This window comes from Marmota monax, unplaced genomic scaffold (assembly GCF_021218885.2).
Source record: "Marmota monax isolate L192 unplaced genomic scaffold, Marmota_monax_Labrador192_F-V1.1 WCK01_AAM20220418_F8-fsc00034, whole genome shotgun sequence".
NCBI lineage: Eukaryota > Metazoa > Chordata > Mammalia > Rodentia > Sciuridae > Marmota > Marmota monax.
The window spans coordinates 455,808-470,894 of record NW_026693934.1 but is presented as its reverse complement, the minus strand read 5'-3'; the positions used below and the strand labels follow the sequence as shown (position 1 = coordinate 470,894).

Genomic DNA, 15,087 nt, shown 5'->3' with positions numbered 1-15,087 from the left:
ATGTGTTTTAGAGTTAAAAAAAAAATGTTGCTAAGTACATAGTAGGGGAATATAACCCACCTGCATAAGTGAAATTTGAAAAGAGATTTGGATTCTCCAAAATAGCTGTCTCTTTTCTTGGCGTCATTCAGGAATCACCCATATTTGAAGTGTCCTTCTGTTGTATGCTATCATCTGGATGTATTTGTGAGGAAACGCACAACCAAAGTCCCCTTGAAAGGCCATCCATTGCTGTCTCTGCCTCCAAAAAGAATTAAACTAACCTTTCTGTATAGATCTTATCCCATTATGAAAACATGCTTCAACACTCTTCACATAAGAAAACTTCTCCCCTAATATCTTTTTTTTTTTTAAATTGAAAAAGACATGTCTTTGTAGAGAAAGAGATTTTGTTTCATTTTACAAAGGCTAATAGTGTCAAGCATTTGATAGAAGCCATAGGCTATCATTGTATTTTACCTGGAGAGAAACTTCATAAATTCACCATGTAAAATTGATGACTACTTCAGAAATCTAGCAATCTTAGTTTTTCATATCAACCACAGCAAAAGCATAGAGCTCACAGAAGTCAATCACATGTTTGTAACAGCACAAAGAGTAGAGAAGTATCTGTCTAACGCTGGACCACTTCAGGTGTGTGTGTGCAGTTATTTACAATGATTGAGAATATCAGATTATATGCACAACCCATGAAAACAAGCCAAATAGATGGGTAGAGAAGTTTCAACCAAAAGAAAGTTTACTGAAGTCTTTTCTATCAACTTGACTATATTTCTCAACATAAGATCATTTGGCTATGCTGAAGTTAAAAAAAAAACAACTTTATTTCATCAAAATGATAGTCAAATATATAAGTGAAGGCATACGTTTTGATAATTTTTCTATAAACTATGGAATGGCTTTTTTCTGGACACTCCTACTAGCAGACATTTCACCAAAGTGCATACCAATTACTAAAATTACTGGAATGTATTCAAGATGTGTCTTCATATTTTTTTGTACTAACAGAGGTGGAATTACAATAATAGTTTCCTTTCCCAAATCATGAACCACTCACTGTTATCATCTTCTAGCCTGGAAGATAACCTCCCAACTTTGAGACATCAAGCTGGTGGAACATCTTTGAAGTACCCTATCATTCTCCTATCTAAAGCCAATTATTTGCCCCAAATGAAAAGAACTACTCAAGCAAAATAGAATTGGTTGAGAATATATGAATTTCTTAGGTAATATTGACACCTAGATTTTCCAATTAATTTTTGAATTAATATTAAAATAACCAGAGAAGACAGATTTCTTAACACCAGTTAAAGGACCATCACAGCCTCCAGTTGTCATGTTTGTCAGTAGGACATAGTGCTAATGCTTTGAACTACATAAATAAATACTTCTTCTCTATTATTTCTTGGGACTTCTTAGAGTTTGTATTTAACTCTAATCATTGTCATAGTCCAGTTTATGATCAAGCATAAAAAATGAATGTGTTTCCTCAAAAACACATGATGTAATTCACATTATCAATGTAGATGAATTCCACTGAAGGTGTATATCAGCCTGAAATAACTCAGCCACCAACACAGTCAATAGATCATCTGTGTGTTGTTATGTAGGACATTATGAAGTGGACAAAGAATGGCCATGTTTTTTTTTCAAGGAAGAAAAATAACTGTTAAAAATCTAAATAATATCACTGAATATGCTGTATTTTCTCTTTGCTCTAGTTAAATAAGCCAGATATCAAAAGTGAGGGTTTTTTTTTAATTTTTAATTTAGAGCGTGCTTTTTAAACAAAGGGATTAAATTCTTGCAATGGCCAATGAAAAGAAAAAAAAGAAAGTACAACTTAACTGGAGAAAAATCAGTTCTTCCTAAAACAAGGTTTGAGAAAAGAAAGTATAAATAAATAATAGGTCTGTCTTCTGGTGGAAAAATCTTGAAAATATCTTTAAGGGATATACTGAAATTCTTATATTTTATTTTTTGCAATGTCCTAAATAAAAGTTAATAGCAGACATACATTCATATGCACACACACAATGCAGGGTGATCTACTTATGTAGATGTTCTTTGTTCAAAATGGTCAGAATCGCTTACAAAATTGTTTATGGAGGGCATCAATTTCAGAATAAAAACATACATAACAAAGCATATACATAACAGGGCCCAGCCATATATAATAATCTTACTACTTTGCTATTTGATATAATATTTGTACCAGGAATATTTAGAAAATGTCAATCAGTGAGTGGGGGGATAAAAAGGAATAACATGAAAATTGCACATTTTTGTAGTAGTTGAAGTTCAATAATTGAACTAAGGAAATTTAGGACCATTAATGAATATTGAATGAAAGTATTCTTAATGCTTATTAAAAGGTAGCTATAGTTTGGTAGCTATAGTTGGTCCAGATGTGTAAGTGGCAACTCAGGAATCTCCTTTTTATTATTAGATGTTGTCTTTAATGAATGGATCCCTTAAAAAATCAAATAAATAAAAGCTGAGAGGCAATAATTTTGATAACACAGACGTTAATTTTACACTGTGGATCAGGCCCTCTTCTATGTCCTTTGCATATAGTAATCCATGAAATTCATAAAATAAGCTGGGATTTGACATTTTACAAATGAAGAAATGTACAAGCAGAGCAGGTAAAGAGCTATCTAATAAACTACTAATTTTTATGTATGGACCAGGCTTTGTGAGAAACCATTGAATAAAAATAATAGAATACAGAATTAAATCTTGGGGGGAAATCCACTGATTCTTACCATGAAAGTGGGAAAATCATTGGGTTCTTAGCTGGTGCTGTTCATCCTTGCCACTATCCTTATCTTGAAGTGTGGGAGAAAGCACACACAATAGAAACAAATATTCCAAAGATCTCTTAGATGGTCTCACTCAAGTGCCTCCAAGTTTAGCTGTACTTTCCCCTCACTTTTGTCACAAGTACTGATGCCTACACCAGAGTGTAAATTCTCACAGCTGATGGTCTACTTTTTGATCTTCCTGTATTATTTTCTGCCTAAGTGTTGGTTGGGGTATTAATAAGAAATCTTTTCATTTGTCCTTCAAATCATTCACATTATTTGTATGTATACAATACATAATTTAATTCAATATTATATGAATTGATGAAATAAGAATGCTCAAAGAAAGGAAAATGCTGTTTGTATGGAAACCAAAGTCGAATGCTTTGGAAGACTTGATAAAGGCGGTGCTATAAGGAATTATTCCAAATTGGGTATGGGCAAGACATCTGTGAAAAACTGGAAAAAAAAAGGTCTAGAAGGAATCTGCATTTAGTTTAGTTTGTATGGATTATTGAATTTTTACTCTAAAGAAAGAAAAAATAGAAATTATAATCATTAAGTTATAAATAGATTTGTAGAAGAGAGTATAAACCCCCAAGCTTCAACGCTCATGCAAATAAAGGCTTCAGCCCTACACAAAAATGTTGGCAAGTAAAATATATTATATATATATATATATATATATATATATATATATATATATGTGTGTGTGTGTGTGTGTGTGTGTGTGTGTGTGTGTGTGTGTGTTTTAAACTTATAGACTTATAGACTTAGATAGGTATAATGTATCTCTGATTCCAGGATTCCTCAGTTCACTTTTTAAAGTAATCAAGCAACCATCCTAATGGTTACAGTTAATTGTATTTCTACAATGATTGATGATTAGATCTAAATTATATACTCACTTGATCTATTTATAATTTGCTTGCATGTTTAATATTGAGTAAACAATCAGAATTTTCACAAAGGCCAGAGCCATTTTTAACTATTTAAAGGTTTAATTAAATTATGTTATAATGCAAATATAAATATCTGCATGAAGACACTTGAATTTTTAGTACATTTTATGGCATGTCAAATAGAGAATTTACTTCCAAAAAAAGTTTTGGCAAACTAGTAATTTAGGGTACTTCAGACTACATAGTCCTTAAAAAGTCTCTAGGTAGACTGTGAAACTGTCTCATAGGCCTCCATAATTTAAATTTTTAAAAGAAACATCTTGATATTTATGTTTGTCTTTTTTTTTTCTCCAAAGCCACTATTCTTTTTTACAGATTATATTCAGTATGTGTTGAAACACAAAAATGGCAGGCTTCTATAACTGGTACATTTATTAATAAGCCCAGACCTGTACCAGATGGGCAGGTGAAAATGTGATTATGAGGTGTATGGAGGTGGTTCCATCTCTGTTAATACATGTCTCTCCAGGTTACTTGTGCGTCTGTTATGCTCATGAATTCACTTCATGATTATCCTTGAAGGCACTTAAAGAGGCGATCTATCTTACAATGTAAAAAGGTCTACAGACGAGAAACTGTTCCTTCTTTAAACACAATCACAATAAATGTTTCTCCCTGTTTCCTAACAATCAAATAAACAGAAAGATGGCAGCATTTTCCCTGGCAGGTTTAGAAAGTTTGATGCTGAAATATTAGTTTGCACATCTAGAGCTAAAGTGAGTTTGCTATTTAGTAGGTAAAATGCAAATAGAGGCTTAGGTTGTACCCTGCTACACCATTCTTTTGGGAAATACACATGGGGCAGACAAAGCCAAACCCCATCCAGGTGGTAGAATTCCCCACATATTCATTTGGGCTGAAACCTTCAAATGTCAGGTGCCTGGAGAGCTCATTTAATGAAAGGGTTATCTCTGCCAACCAGTCAGTAGTTGATTTTTTTTTCCCACCAGAAGTTGAGAAATATTATTTATGTATGTAGAAGACAGGGGCTTCCTGCCGTTGCTGTTTACTTGTGGGTTTGGGCAAGTTTCCTCCTTTCCAGAAAGCAAGTTTTCCATAAAAGCAACTTTGCAACAGCACCACTCCTTTTGTTTGGTACCTCAGGCAAAAAGCTTTCCATGGCATTGAAATCATTTTCATTTAAAAACTGGGAGCTCAGATGAACCAGTTCTTTATTGAAAATACAAAAGAGAGAGAGGAGGAGAGAGGCAGTAAGGTATCCTTGGTTAACTTTTTAGTTATTTAAAAGTAGCTTGTTGAAGATTGAATATTTCTATGTTTCACTAGAGCCTTTAAATATAAAAGAGATATGAGACTATATCTGACACCATCAGGCATATTATATTAAAATTTATGAACAACTTCATCAAAAACCACTTTCCCTCTCCTGCATAGAGACAGATTTGTTCTGACATAAACGTTACATGGCTGGTTGCAGCCTCAGATTAATGCGAAGACCCTGGCGATTCCTTTTAGACGTTATTTTATGAAATAATACCTGTCAGCTGCTGCCTGATCCTAGAAAAGGGGGCAGGTTTTCCAGGTCATCTTGCCATCTGTCAGCTAAAGCTCATCTGTCCCTCCACATTACCACCTGATCTGTGCTAACAGGCCTCACGGGGAGGCCTGCTTCATTGGCCCAGTGGGAACCAGGGAAAAAGACTGCGTGAGGACATCACCTGTGATGCTGAGATTTAATTATCGCTGAAGTGATGAAGATGTGCACGCAGATTGAAATGCTTTTGAATAAATTCATGGAGCAGGATATGCTCTACCCGGCTCTCTGGTTCCCCCTCCCTTCATTTTTTCCCTCTTTACCCCCAACCCTCAGCCAAGTGTGCTTACTATTTCCAACAAAGGCTTCAGATCCCCCTATAGATATTTGCAAGTGCACCCAGGGAAAAGACAGACACACATACACACACACACGCACACACACATGCATGCACAGACAACTAAATATTCTCACCAAAGCACCAAACTAAAGTTAAAGAACAAACTACATACTTGGAAGAAAATTTGCCTCTGCCTTTTACAGCAACCGTGATTATTTTCTGCCAAAGTTCCTTGTTATCAAATTTTAAAGCCGTATTGATTGTTGCTGGCTTGAAAATCAGATTTCATTGTGGGGCCAGCTTTTGACCTAGGGTTTTACTCAGTCTGTGGCGACACCAGTGCAGAGTTACCTGGGGTCTCCTGTGGAGAGTTAATGCGAGAGTTCACAGTGGAGGTGGAATGTGGTAGAATATAAAAGGTAGAGAAGGGCTTAGAAAGCCCCCGGAAACCCCTGTGACTATGGGCTCCCTCACGTCCTCTGAATCAATACCCTGCACAAAAGTTATTACAGGTCCAGGCCTTTTTGCCTTCAAAGCCGCTTAGGCAGTATGTGGCATTAATTCTCTCCTGTACAAAAATGTAGTTGATAATCACCTGGCAGAGAAAAGGATTTAGGACTGGAACAGCAGATTTCCTCACAGATTACAGAATAAAACCTAGTTTCTTGGGATAACTCAGGATAATTAACTGTAGTGAAATACGTTACCCTCGTTGATTTATACCCATGTGATACCTTTGTTAGATGCAACCACAGAGAAACATTTATGCCATTATGTGAGGCGAGATCTGATTTCTACCCTGTTCTAAACATGCTAGGCAGCACAATACCAGTTTTTATTTTCCTGGTTTTGGGGAGCCTGCCTTCAGTCTGGAGGCCAATTATTAAGCAAGCACTTAACTCAATTGACTCCTAATTATAAAGTTACAAAAGAAAATCATACACTGCAACCAGTTCCTTTTCCTGCCACCTCATGAACACAATTGCTTGGCGCTCAACTGCCCTTGACCACATGGCTGTCAGAAGTTACAGAATTTCATTCCCACCATTGCTTTCAGAGCAGGATACTCCTTCCTAAGAAAAGGAAGATTTGGAATAGCCGAAGATGACCCATGGGTTTTTCTAGAACAACAGTAAACCGAAATTGTATATTTCCTTTTTTTTTTTTTTTAAGAGAAATCATGAGCCAACATTGCCTTAATTCACATTTCAAAAATAATTACCACGGATCTAAGACATTTATCATGTTGTCATTGGAACCTGGGAAAGGTTATTCTTGTGGTACTTCAGGTCACAAACAGGAATGTATTATTAGAAACTAACACACAGGCTATCCAAGAGATTCCTGAGGGTAAAATAGAGGTCCATTGGCTTCAGAAAAAAGATGACAGAAATGAATTAGGTAACAGGAGCCCACAGAAACTTATCAGGCCCTGAGTGATCAGTTTCCAAAGTAACTTCTATCCATTACTTTATGCAGGTCTTATGAGAAAATGTGGGAAAGTCACAATTATACTTTTCCAAGTATTTTTATTCTCTGAGATTATACAGAATTTTTGAGGCTATTATTTTCAAATAATTTCAAGAAAATTAAAATATGACTATCATATACATTATATTTTAAATATGTATAAAATATAAATAGAAAGTTGTATAGTAATGTTTTAAGGAAGAATTATTGTACATTGTATATTTGTCAATACATATATTTTTGTTAGTAGACTTATTACACTTTACGTTCTATTTAGTGCTAAATTCTACCTGTATTACATGAGCATGCTACTAGAAATTCAGAGTTAAGTAATGAGCATGTCTCCGTAGTATATACCATGTAGCTGCCAGTACAATTTACATGTATTCTCTACTTACAGAAGACAAATGAGATTTATTCTGGATAGCTTTGGGTGAGTGGGGTTGCCTCAGCAGCTTGAAGTAATGCTATGAAATCAGCAAGTAGAGAGGGATGAGGAATTAATGAAGCATAAATAGAAAACTAATGAACCTACTAAGAGTTTTTCACTGTTTTGGTTTTTGGGGAGTATAGGAAAAATTATGTATAGCACACATAGCTTTTTAATATGATTCTGACCTTTGGGTGACCAGTCAAGTTTTCAACAAAAATCATTATCTATGTAGAATTTTTTCATTAAACAGTAAGAAAATATATATATATTTTTAAAGTAACACATGTACACGTGCCTCTCAGAATGGTAATCTTGATAGATAAATATTCTTAAAAACTCAAGTTATGCTTCAAAATATAGACAATATATTAAATATGTATCTAGGAAAAGGAGGAGCAGAAAGGAAGGAAATGAGAGGATAGAATAAAGTGTGGATCTGTTTCCAGACATGTCATAGCTTTTTCACTTGTGTTACCAAATAAGTTACTTTCTTCAAAAGAGACTACTTAAAGTATGTTTCCTTGTATAGGTCACTGGTCCTATATAGTTTTGTGTTTGTGAAAATAAAAATCAAAAATTGAAACTAGCTAAAGCAGCCTAAAATATCTAGATAGCTAAAATTAGCATCCTCTTTCTTTTACCTAGATTACAAGATTGAGATTATTGTAAATTTTATAATCCAGGGATTTAAATATTCAATATTGCATTTTATGCCTTAAACTGGAACTTACATCACTGATAGTGACTTATCCACTAGACAGGCATTATTAATATTACCAATAAGAATGCAATCTATCCATAATTTATCTCTTGAAAAACTCTCCAGATAATTTACAAGAAATTTTATGTTATTACTTAATTGGTACTTAAAAAATACAAAGTGATATTTGGGGGAAGGCCATTAAAAGAGGTGTATTTCACAGGACTGTCTTCCCAGTTTGAATGTAATTAAAACAGAAAGAAACACTTCAAATTGCTGTTACTGTAAAGTCAGCCTGCTTGTAGGAAGAACAGTCCACTGAGTATGTCCATTCTGCAAGCATTGCTTCTCAGTAACCTTTGTCAATATTGGCACTCTTATGTGCCAGAGGGTAGAACCCAACGGGGTCATGTTCAACCTGCTTCTATGGTTGGAAGACAGCAAACATTATCTAATGCTTTTCAAAAAACCCCACCTCTTTTTAAAATGAGGTTATTAATTACTGATGCATCTATACAGTGATCACTAAATGAGCACACAATATACACAATGACAACTTAATTAGAGCTTTCAAATGGACTCCTCTGCTCATCCATTGTGACAAACACTTAACTTCCTTACAACTTTAAGCTACAGTCTCATTACCATTTTGCATAAACTAATAGATACTTAAAGATGAAAGCAACCATAAATATGCTAGTCTGTGAGGCATGGAAAGATGTCCAAGGTGACTCAAGAGGTGGTGACAGCCAAGAGAGAACAAAAGTAAAAAGTGACTTTCTTCCTTATTGGAAAGTTTGAAAAAATTAAAAATAAAAAGACTGAAAACCACAGATCCAGTACTGTAATTGTGGTTACATGGGAAAAGTAGTAAGGCCATAAAAATTGTTTACAGTGTAAGCATGATTCTAGATGAAACCTGGCTTTGTATTATCAATGCCTTACCTCCATGACACCAACCTCATATGGTACTTTTATAATAATAATGATAAAGATAAAACAACAGAAATGGAAATATGAAGGTGTTTCCCATGTAATAGAAGCCATGTTTCAATAGATTTATGAAGTACAATGAACCATATAGTACTTCACATTTTGAAGTGTTAATTGTACTTCACATTTTGAAGTGTTTTTTATATGTAGAGCTGAGGAGACTGTACACATCCCACATTGGGTTGTAAAATGTATTTTCAGAGAGTGATAAAACAGCTTACTGATTGGTAGGTTTCCTTGCTACACTTTGTGACAAGGTGAAGATAAAGGAGTTCTGCCTGTATCATATCCTTAAGAAGATGTTTGTAAAGTGGTCAAGAATTATCATTCTGGGAGAAGAGAGGCGAGAAGACAGGATGGTATTGAGAACAAGAATGGAAAATCGCTGTACTTTGTCTGAAAGACATTGGATCATCTAACAGCCATAATTTGCGAACAAAACCAAACATAAATAACAAAAGCTCAACATACCTTTAGCATATAATGTGAACAATACAGTAATTTTAATAATATATACTGTTGACATTAAAAAGTTTTATAATTTATTAAAGAATGGTCATTAAACTATAAGAATATCAAAGAAGACTTCAAATTGAAGAAGAAAAGTCAATAAAAAGATTGCATTTCAGCTTGAATGTGAAGACTTGAACAGGTTTTTAACAGGCAAGGAGGTGAAAGAAATTTCAAGAGTGATCATTTACTTTGACAATAGATATTTTTGAGATTCTCTTCTAACACTGACCTAGAACTAAAAATTCAGTGGTGAACAATACACAGTTCATGACATCATAGTGTTGATGTTCAAACTTGGAAGAAGGATATTGAGTCAATAATTAAATCTGCCGATGTTTTCAGAGAGAAAAACACAGCATACAGTGGTAGCACACAAGTGATTACCTACAGAAGATCTTCTTGCCATATTAAAGCACATGACATAGTGTTAAAGACTATTTTTAGCAGTACCTATTCTGGAGGGTCAAAAAATGCTCTCCTAAGGAAGATATATATGTATTAGGAAAAGAGAATAAGTGGGCAAGCACAAGAGAGAAGAGAGTCTGAGAGAATTACAGCCATAACATCTCATCGGAACACCCTGTGGCAGGAGAGAGTGTGACATCTTTGAGGAACCTAAAGATATATATGGAAAGAATGAAATGAAATAAGGAAGGCAGAGTATGGTAATACATAAGGCCACTGAGGTAGGCAGAAATCAGGTGTTTCAGGTCCTTATTAGCTGAGCAAAATGTGTTTCATTGTTCACTATGTGCCCATGAGATGCCACTGATGGTTTTGGCAGAAGCATAACAAGTTCGTCTTGAAGAACATGGTACATAGCAGGCTACACTGACAGATGAGAATGACTCCCAATCAAAATATGAACCACAACACGAAAGTTCCAAGGAACATATGAGCTTTTCTCACATTCTATTAATTGATTTTGTGGAACTCTTTATCTTCAACACTGCACCTTAGACACTGTCAACTTCTGTGTTAATTTGTCCCTTAAAATTTTTATCAAAAATCAAAGATGTGTACTGATGACCTCATCAAAACAAAGGTGAAATAATACTACATACTCAGTTTATGTTTTGCTGAGTTTGCTATTCATCTATGTTTGAGAGCAATGAAAAGAACCTAGATAGTTATATTCTTATTGTTTTATTTTCCAAAATTTCTCCCATTTTAACTGTTTTAAAACTTTTTAATAAAGAGTATCAACAGACTCATGAACCCATCCAGAGGCTATTCTCTGGGTCATGACTACATTTTAAATAACATCAAGGAGTGTTAACTAATGGCCATTTTGAGTCAGGAACATATTATCGTCTCTTTATGGGTTTTCATAAGTTAAGTTCCCCACTCAATTGGGCCACAGCAATTACAGAAACTATTATTTAATGATGTTATGACATACCAGAAGAGTATGATTTGATGAAAAGGAACATATTGGTGTTTAAATTAAGCACTATGCAAAGACTGTAAAGTAAAAGGAATTTAAGCAATTTTTTTTCTTTAATTTACCATGGCAATTCCAGGCCCCTGAATGGTTTCATGAACTTCATCCTAAAGGAAAATATCCTGGAATATAACTCATTCTTTGGGATATTTCTTGCCTTTCTAGATGTGCATCAAGGCCCCAAAGTTAAAGCATTTTCTGCCAAGAAATATAAACCCCTCAATACCCAGTATTCCAAGAGCATGCTACACTGCCTTCATTACAGTGATTACAATTGTTTCATGGATATGACTCTTTGAAATACATGAATTATCTCATGATTTCTCACATTTAACAACAGAGACAATGAGGAAAAAGTGAGAATATGACTTGCCCAAAGTTAGAAGGAGGAAGTGGGCAATTCCTGAAATGTCCTTGCTGATTCCCTGAAGGTAGGTTTGTGGAAATTTTCAATGCTGTCAAAAGTAAAGGCCAAAAGACTCCTTTGGGACAGCTTGAATACAACCTATATAGGAAGAGAAGTAGATATAGACTCTAGGCAAGAAAATACAACTGGGGCTCAGATGACAATTCTCTAAACAAGGTTTGGCAATCATTCCATCTCCACATGCAGAGTAGTTGTACAGAGTGTTGGTTTATGTGAAAAATAATGATAAATAAAAGTAATAATAAAACTTATGGAACAAGATAACATACATTTTAAACCTTAGTTTCATATGGCAACTTTATAAATAGTAGATTTTGGATCATTTGTCATGAGGCAGACACTTTCAAAATATTTTTTAATGACTTATTAAAAATCAATCCAACATATTCTGAATGAATAGAAGATATGAAAGTAGCCACTGTGTTTGAAATATAGGGATCTTATATTGACTACAGACAAAAATTAAAAAGAAATACAATATGATCCTGGAGGGTTTTTAATTTTTTTTATTATTACTTTTTCATAGATAAAAATTTGTGACAAAATTAAGAATGTTATGAAAACTAACACTTAACCAATAATGGGCTCTAAAATGCATTATACCCAATATGAGACAGGAAGTCATCGTGGTCATAAAATTTCACTAATTTAAATTTTCTTAATGAGCAGATCCACCTTACAATGTTTCATCCCTTCATTTGGAATGTTTAGAGAATTCTTCTACAGTTATTGGAAATGGGTACCTATAAAGTCATATCTTTAATGAATTGATTATTAAACTTATCAAAAAAGGAGAAATGATATTCTGTGTAATTAGATGAAATCTGAAAGCTGAATATAGACAATCACTATTAACTGCTTTCTTCTTTGAAATGTCTGCTTTCTTCCTTGAATGGTGATCTTTGAAATAATCTCCCTGTAAAAAGTTTCACAGTGATATGAAGAGTCCTGTGTGTATGAGTCATCTTTATTTCATTTTCCCACACTGAAATGTAAGAACAAGAATCAGATTTCATATTCCTCAGTCTGAGCAATTATGATTCCAAGGTGGACTCAAGAGATGCTGGTGAAGGTGATTCTGTTTAGTGATTTATGCAAAGTTAATGTACCACGTCACTTATGGGTTAAATGTCACTTCCCATAAATTCTAAGAGCATTGGGCTTTCTGGGACTTTGTTGCCTCTGCCACTGCTCAAAATAAGCAGTGTAGGTAGGGTCTCAGAAGCTTTCAGTTCTGTGCCTTTGTATTTGCTACCTCGGCTTGTCATAAATACATCCAACCTGTATTTCCATCTGCAGTGTTGTTGATTTCCTCTAGAAAACACTGAGGCACATTCAGTTCATAGGCACAGATGACTGAGTTAAGCACTCCCTCCAAACATAATGCTGTGTATGATTGAATGTAAATGACCAATTCTGATCATCACTCACACAGTGGAATGGAAATAAGAGTTGCCGAGCAATCCTGAATTTTCTGGTTCATAAACAGATAGAAAATAACAAACCTACTATATTGAGTTTTATGTGCAGTTTGGCCACAAAACAAACTTTTATTTCTTTGGGACATTTAATGAGAAGCATCCCTCTCATTGTACTTCCATTTTAGATTTAAACTTCCCTATCTCAGATAATCAATTGCTCATAATAAATTGAAAAATCCTTAAATTTTTTTAAATGGTTTCTGGCATCTAATTACACAGGATTTTTGACCTGGCTAGACAGATAATGTTAACACAGCTTCAATACTAAACAAGCCTGAACATGTGTGCTCTTGACTTTTATTAAACTCCTACTGAAGAAACAGATTAATTGGAGGCTGATTCACTGGTGAACAGGCGTTAAAGACAGAAGGACCTTCTCACATTTTGTTCTGTTATCCAGGCTTATGCCATCTCAGGTTGGCAAGGAGATCCCAACTGTAGTGTTTTGAAATATAACTGAAAGAAATTGTAGAATAACAGGTGCAAAAAAAATGCAAGCCACTTATAAAATGTTGATCTGATTCCTTCCTTTTTCTCTTGCCAAATGGACACCTGATACTTTATGGACTCAGGTACTGCCCAGATAGCATTTCCAATAATAATAATACTGTGTGGAGGCAACTATGGAAGCTTGCAGCTGTCATAATTATTCCTTATACCATTATTACTTTTTTCTTCCTTTGGACAAATATTTAACAAGAAGATGGGTCCAAGCTGTATTAACCGTTTCATATAGTCTCAAAGTACATTAAGATGAAAGGATATGTTTCCTTGGCAGCTGTGCTTCTATCTATAAAAGCTGGAATTTTACCCCCTGATTTCCCTGTGCTGTTTAATGGTTTTTAACCTGTAAGATAGGCAAGGCAAAATAATAGCAGTAACAATAATGGAACTAAAACTGAGTCCCTAGTGAGGTGGAGAACAACACTACAGTGTATTTGTGGAGAACATTGTGGTTTATGGGGTTTTCCCAGGTATTACCTCATTCCTAATACCTCTGTAAAATAGGGGTCACCAGATTTTTACAACTGAGAAAATTTCCTCTTAACAGGGTTAAGAGACTTCCTAGAGTGGCACACAGAACACGTGAAGCAACCTTCATACCAGCACAGAACATTTGACTGCAGCTCAGCCCAAGGCTTGAGGAAAGTACTTCCTGGACAGCGCCTCAGTCCTTCTCTGTCTAAATTTTTTCCACTCTCAAATAAGGACACTAGTGGAAAGGTGTTCTTTAAGTCTTCCTTCCATCTTCAAAATGTGATTGTGACCTTTAATTATAAATCACTGGAAGTATAGATATAAGCAACAGATTAGAAAACAAATACCTGTTGCAGAATGACTCTAGGCAAGGGTGAGCTGTTCAGACTCTCAGTGTCGCTTTGATTCACACTCACATGCAGATTACATCCCTTGGTGCTTCTGTGAGCTGGTTTCCTCTTGACAGAGCTCCATGAGTATCGTCATTTTCTTCTGTGTAAATATTTCTGTGTAAGCTATGAATATAAATATTGAGATGAGTGCCTTAGTATAAGAATTTCCCTGTTACATTATTTTAAGCCCCAACTGTTAGAAATCAAATATTACTATAAGAATTTGGTCTGGTTACACAACTCCTCACATTTCAAGTTGTTCAGGCTCAGTGTAAGGAAAGAATACAGTACATTGGTTGGAAGAGAAGAGTGGGAGGCTTACATCAAATTATTTTATTTGTAAATAGATCAAATTTTATTACTTTGAAAAGGCCAAAAATATTGGTTAATTATTTGTTGGTTTGCTTATCTAGACCCTGAATCTTTCCACAAAGTGGAAAATTAGCCAAAATCATTACTTTCATATTGTAATTAAGTGCCTTTGTGAGATCACCTGATAGATTATTAACTACAATATCAAAACATTCAAGTGCTATGGACATTATCATACCAATTCACTTCAAATTAAAATGTATATGCATCCAGTTGAAATGAACCCACAATAGCTAAGAGAATAAGTAAATACTAGGCGAGGCCTTTATTTTCAGGAAAT

General features: G+C 34.7%; 1 protein-coding gene and 1 long non-coding RNA gene across 4 annotated transcripts in view; one reads left to right on the top strand and one right to left on the bottom strand.

Annotated features, from left to right (window-relative positions):
* The window catches only part of Arhgap15 (Rho GTPase activating protein 15), a 619,786-nt gene that overhangs the window by 257,870 nt on the left and 346,829 nt on the right, over positions 1-15,087 (top strand). The window lies entirely within an intron of this gene.
* LOC124106150 (uncharacterized) overlaps positions 1-15,087 on the bottom strand; it is a 155,850-nt gene that overhangs the window by 88,399 nt on the left and 52,364 nt on the right. The window contains exon 5 of the long non-coding RNA XR_009228557.1: positions 14,391-14,558. This is a non-coding gene — a long non-coding RNA (uncharacterized LOC124106150). The remainder of the gene's footprint in view (positions 1-14,390; positions 14,559-15,087) is intronic.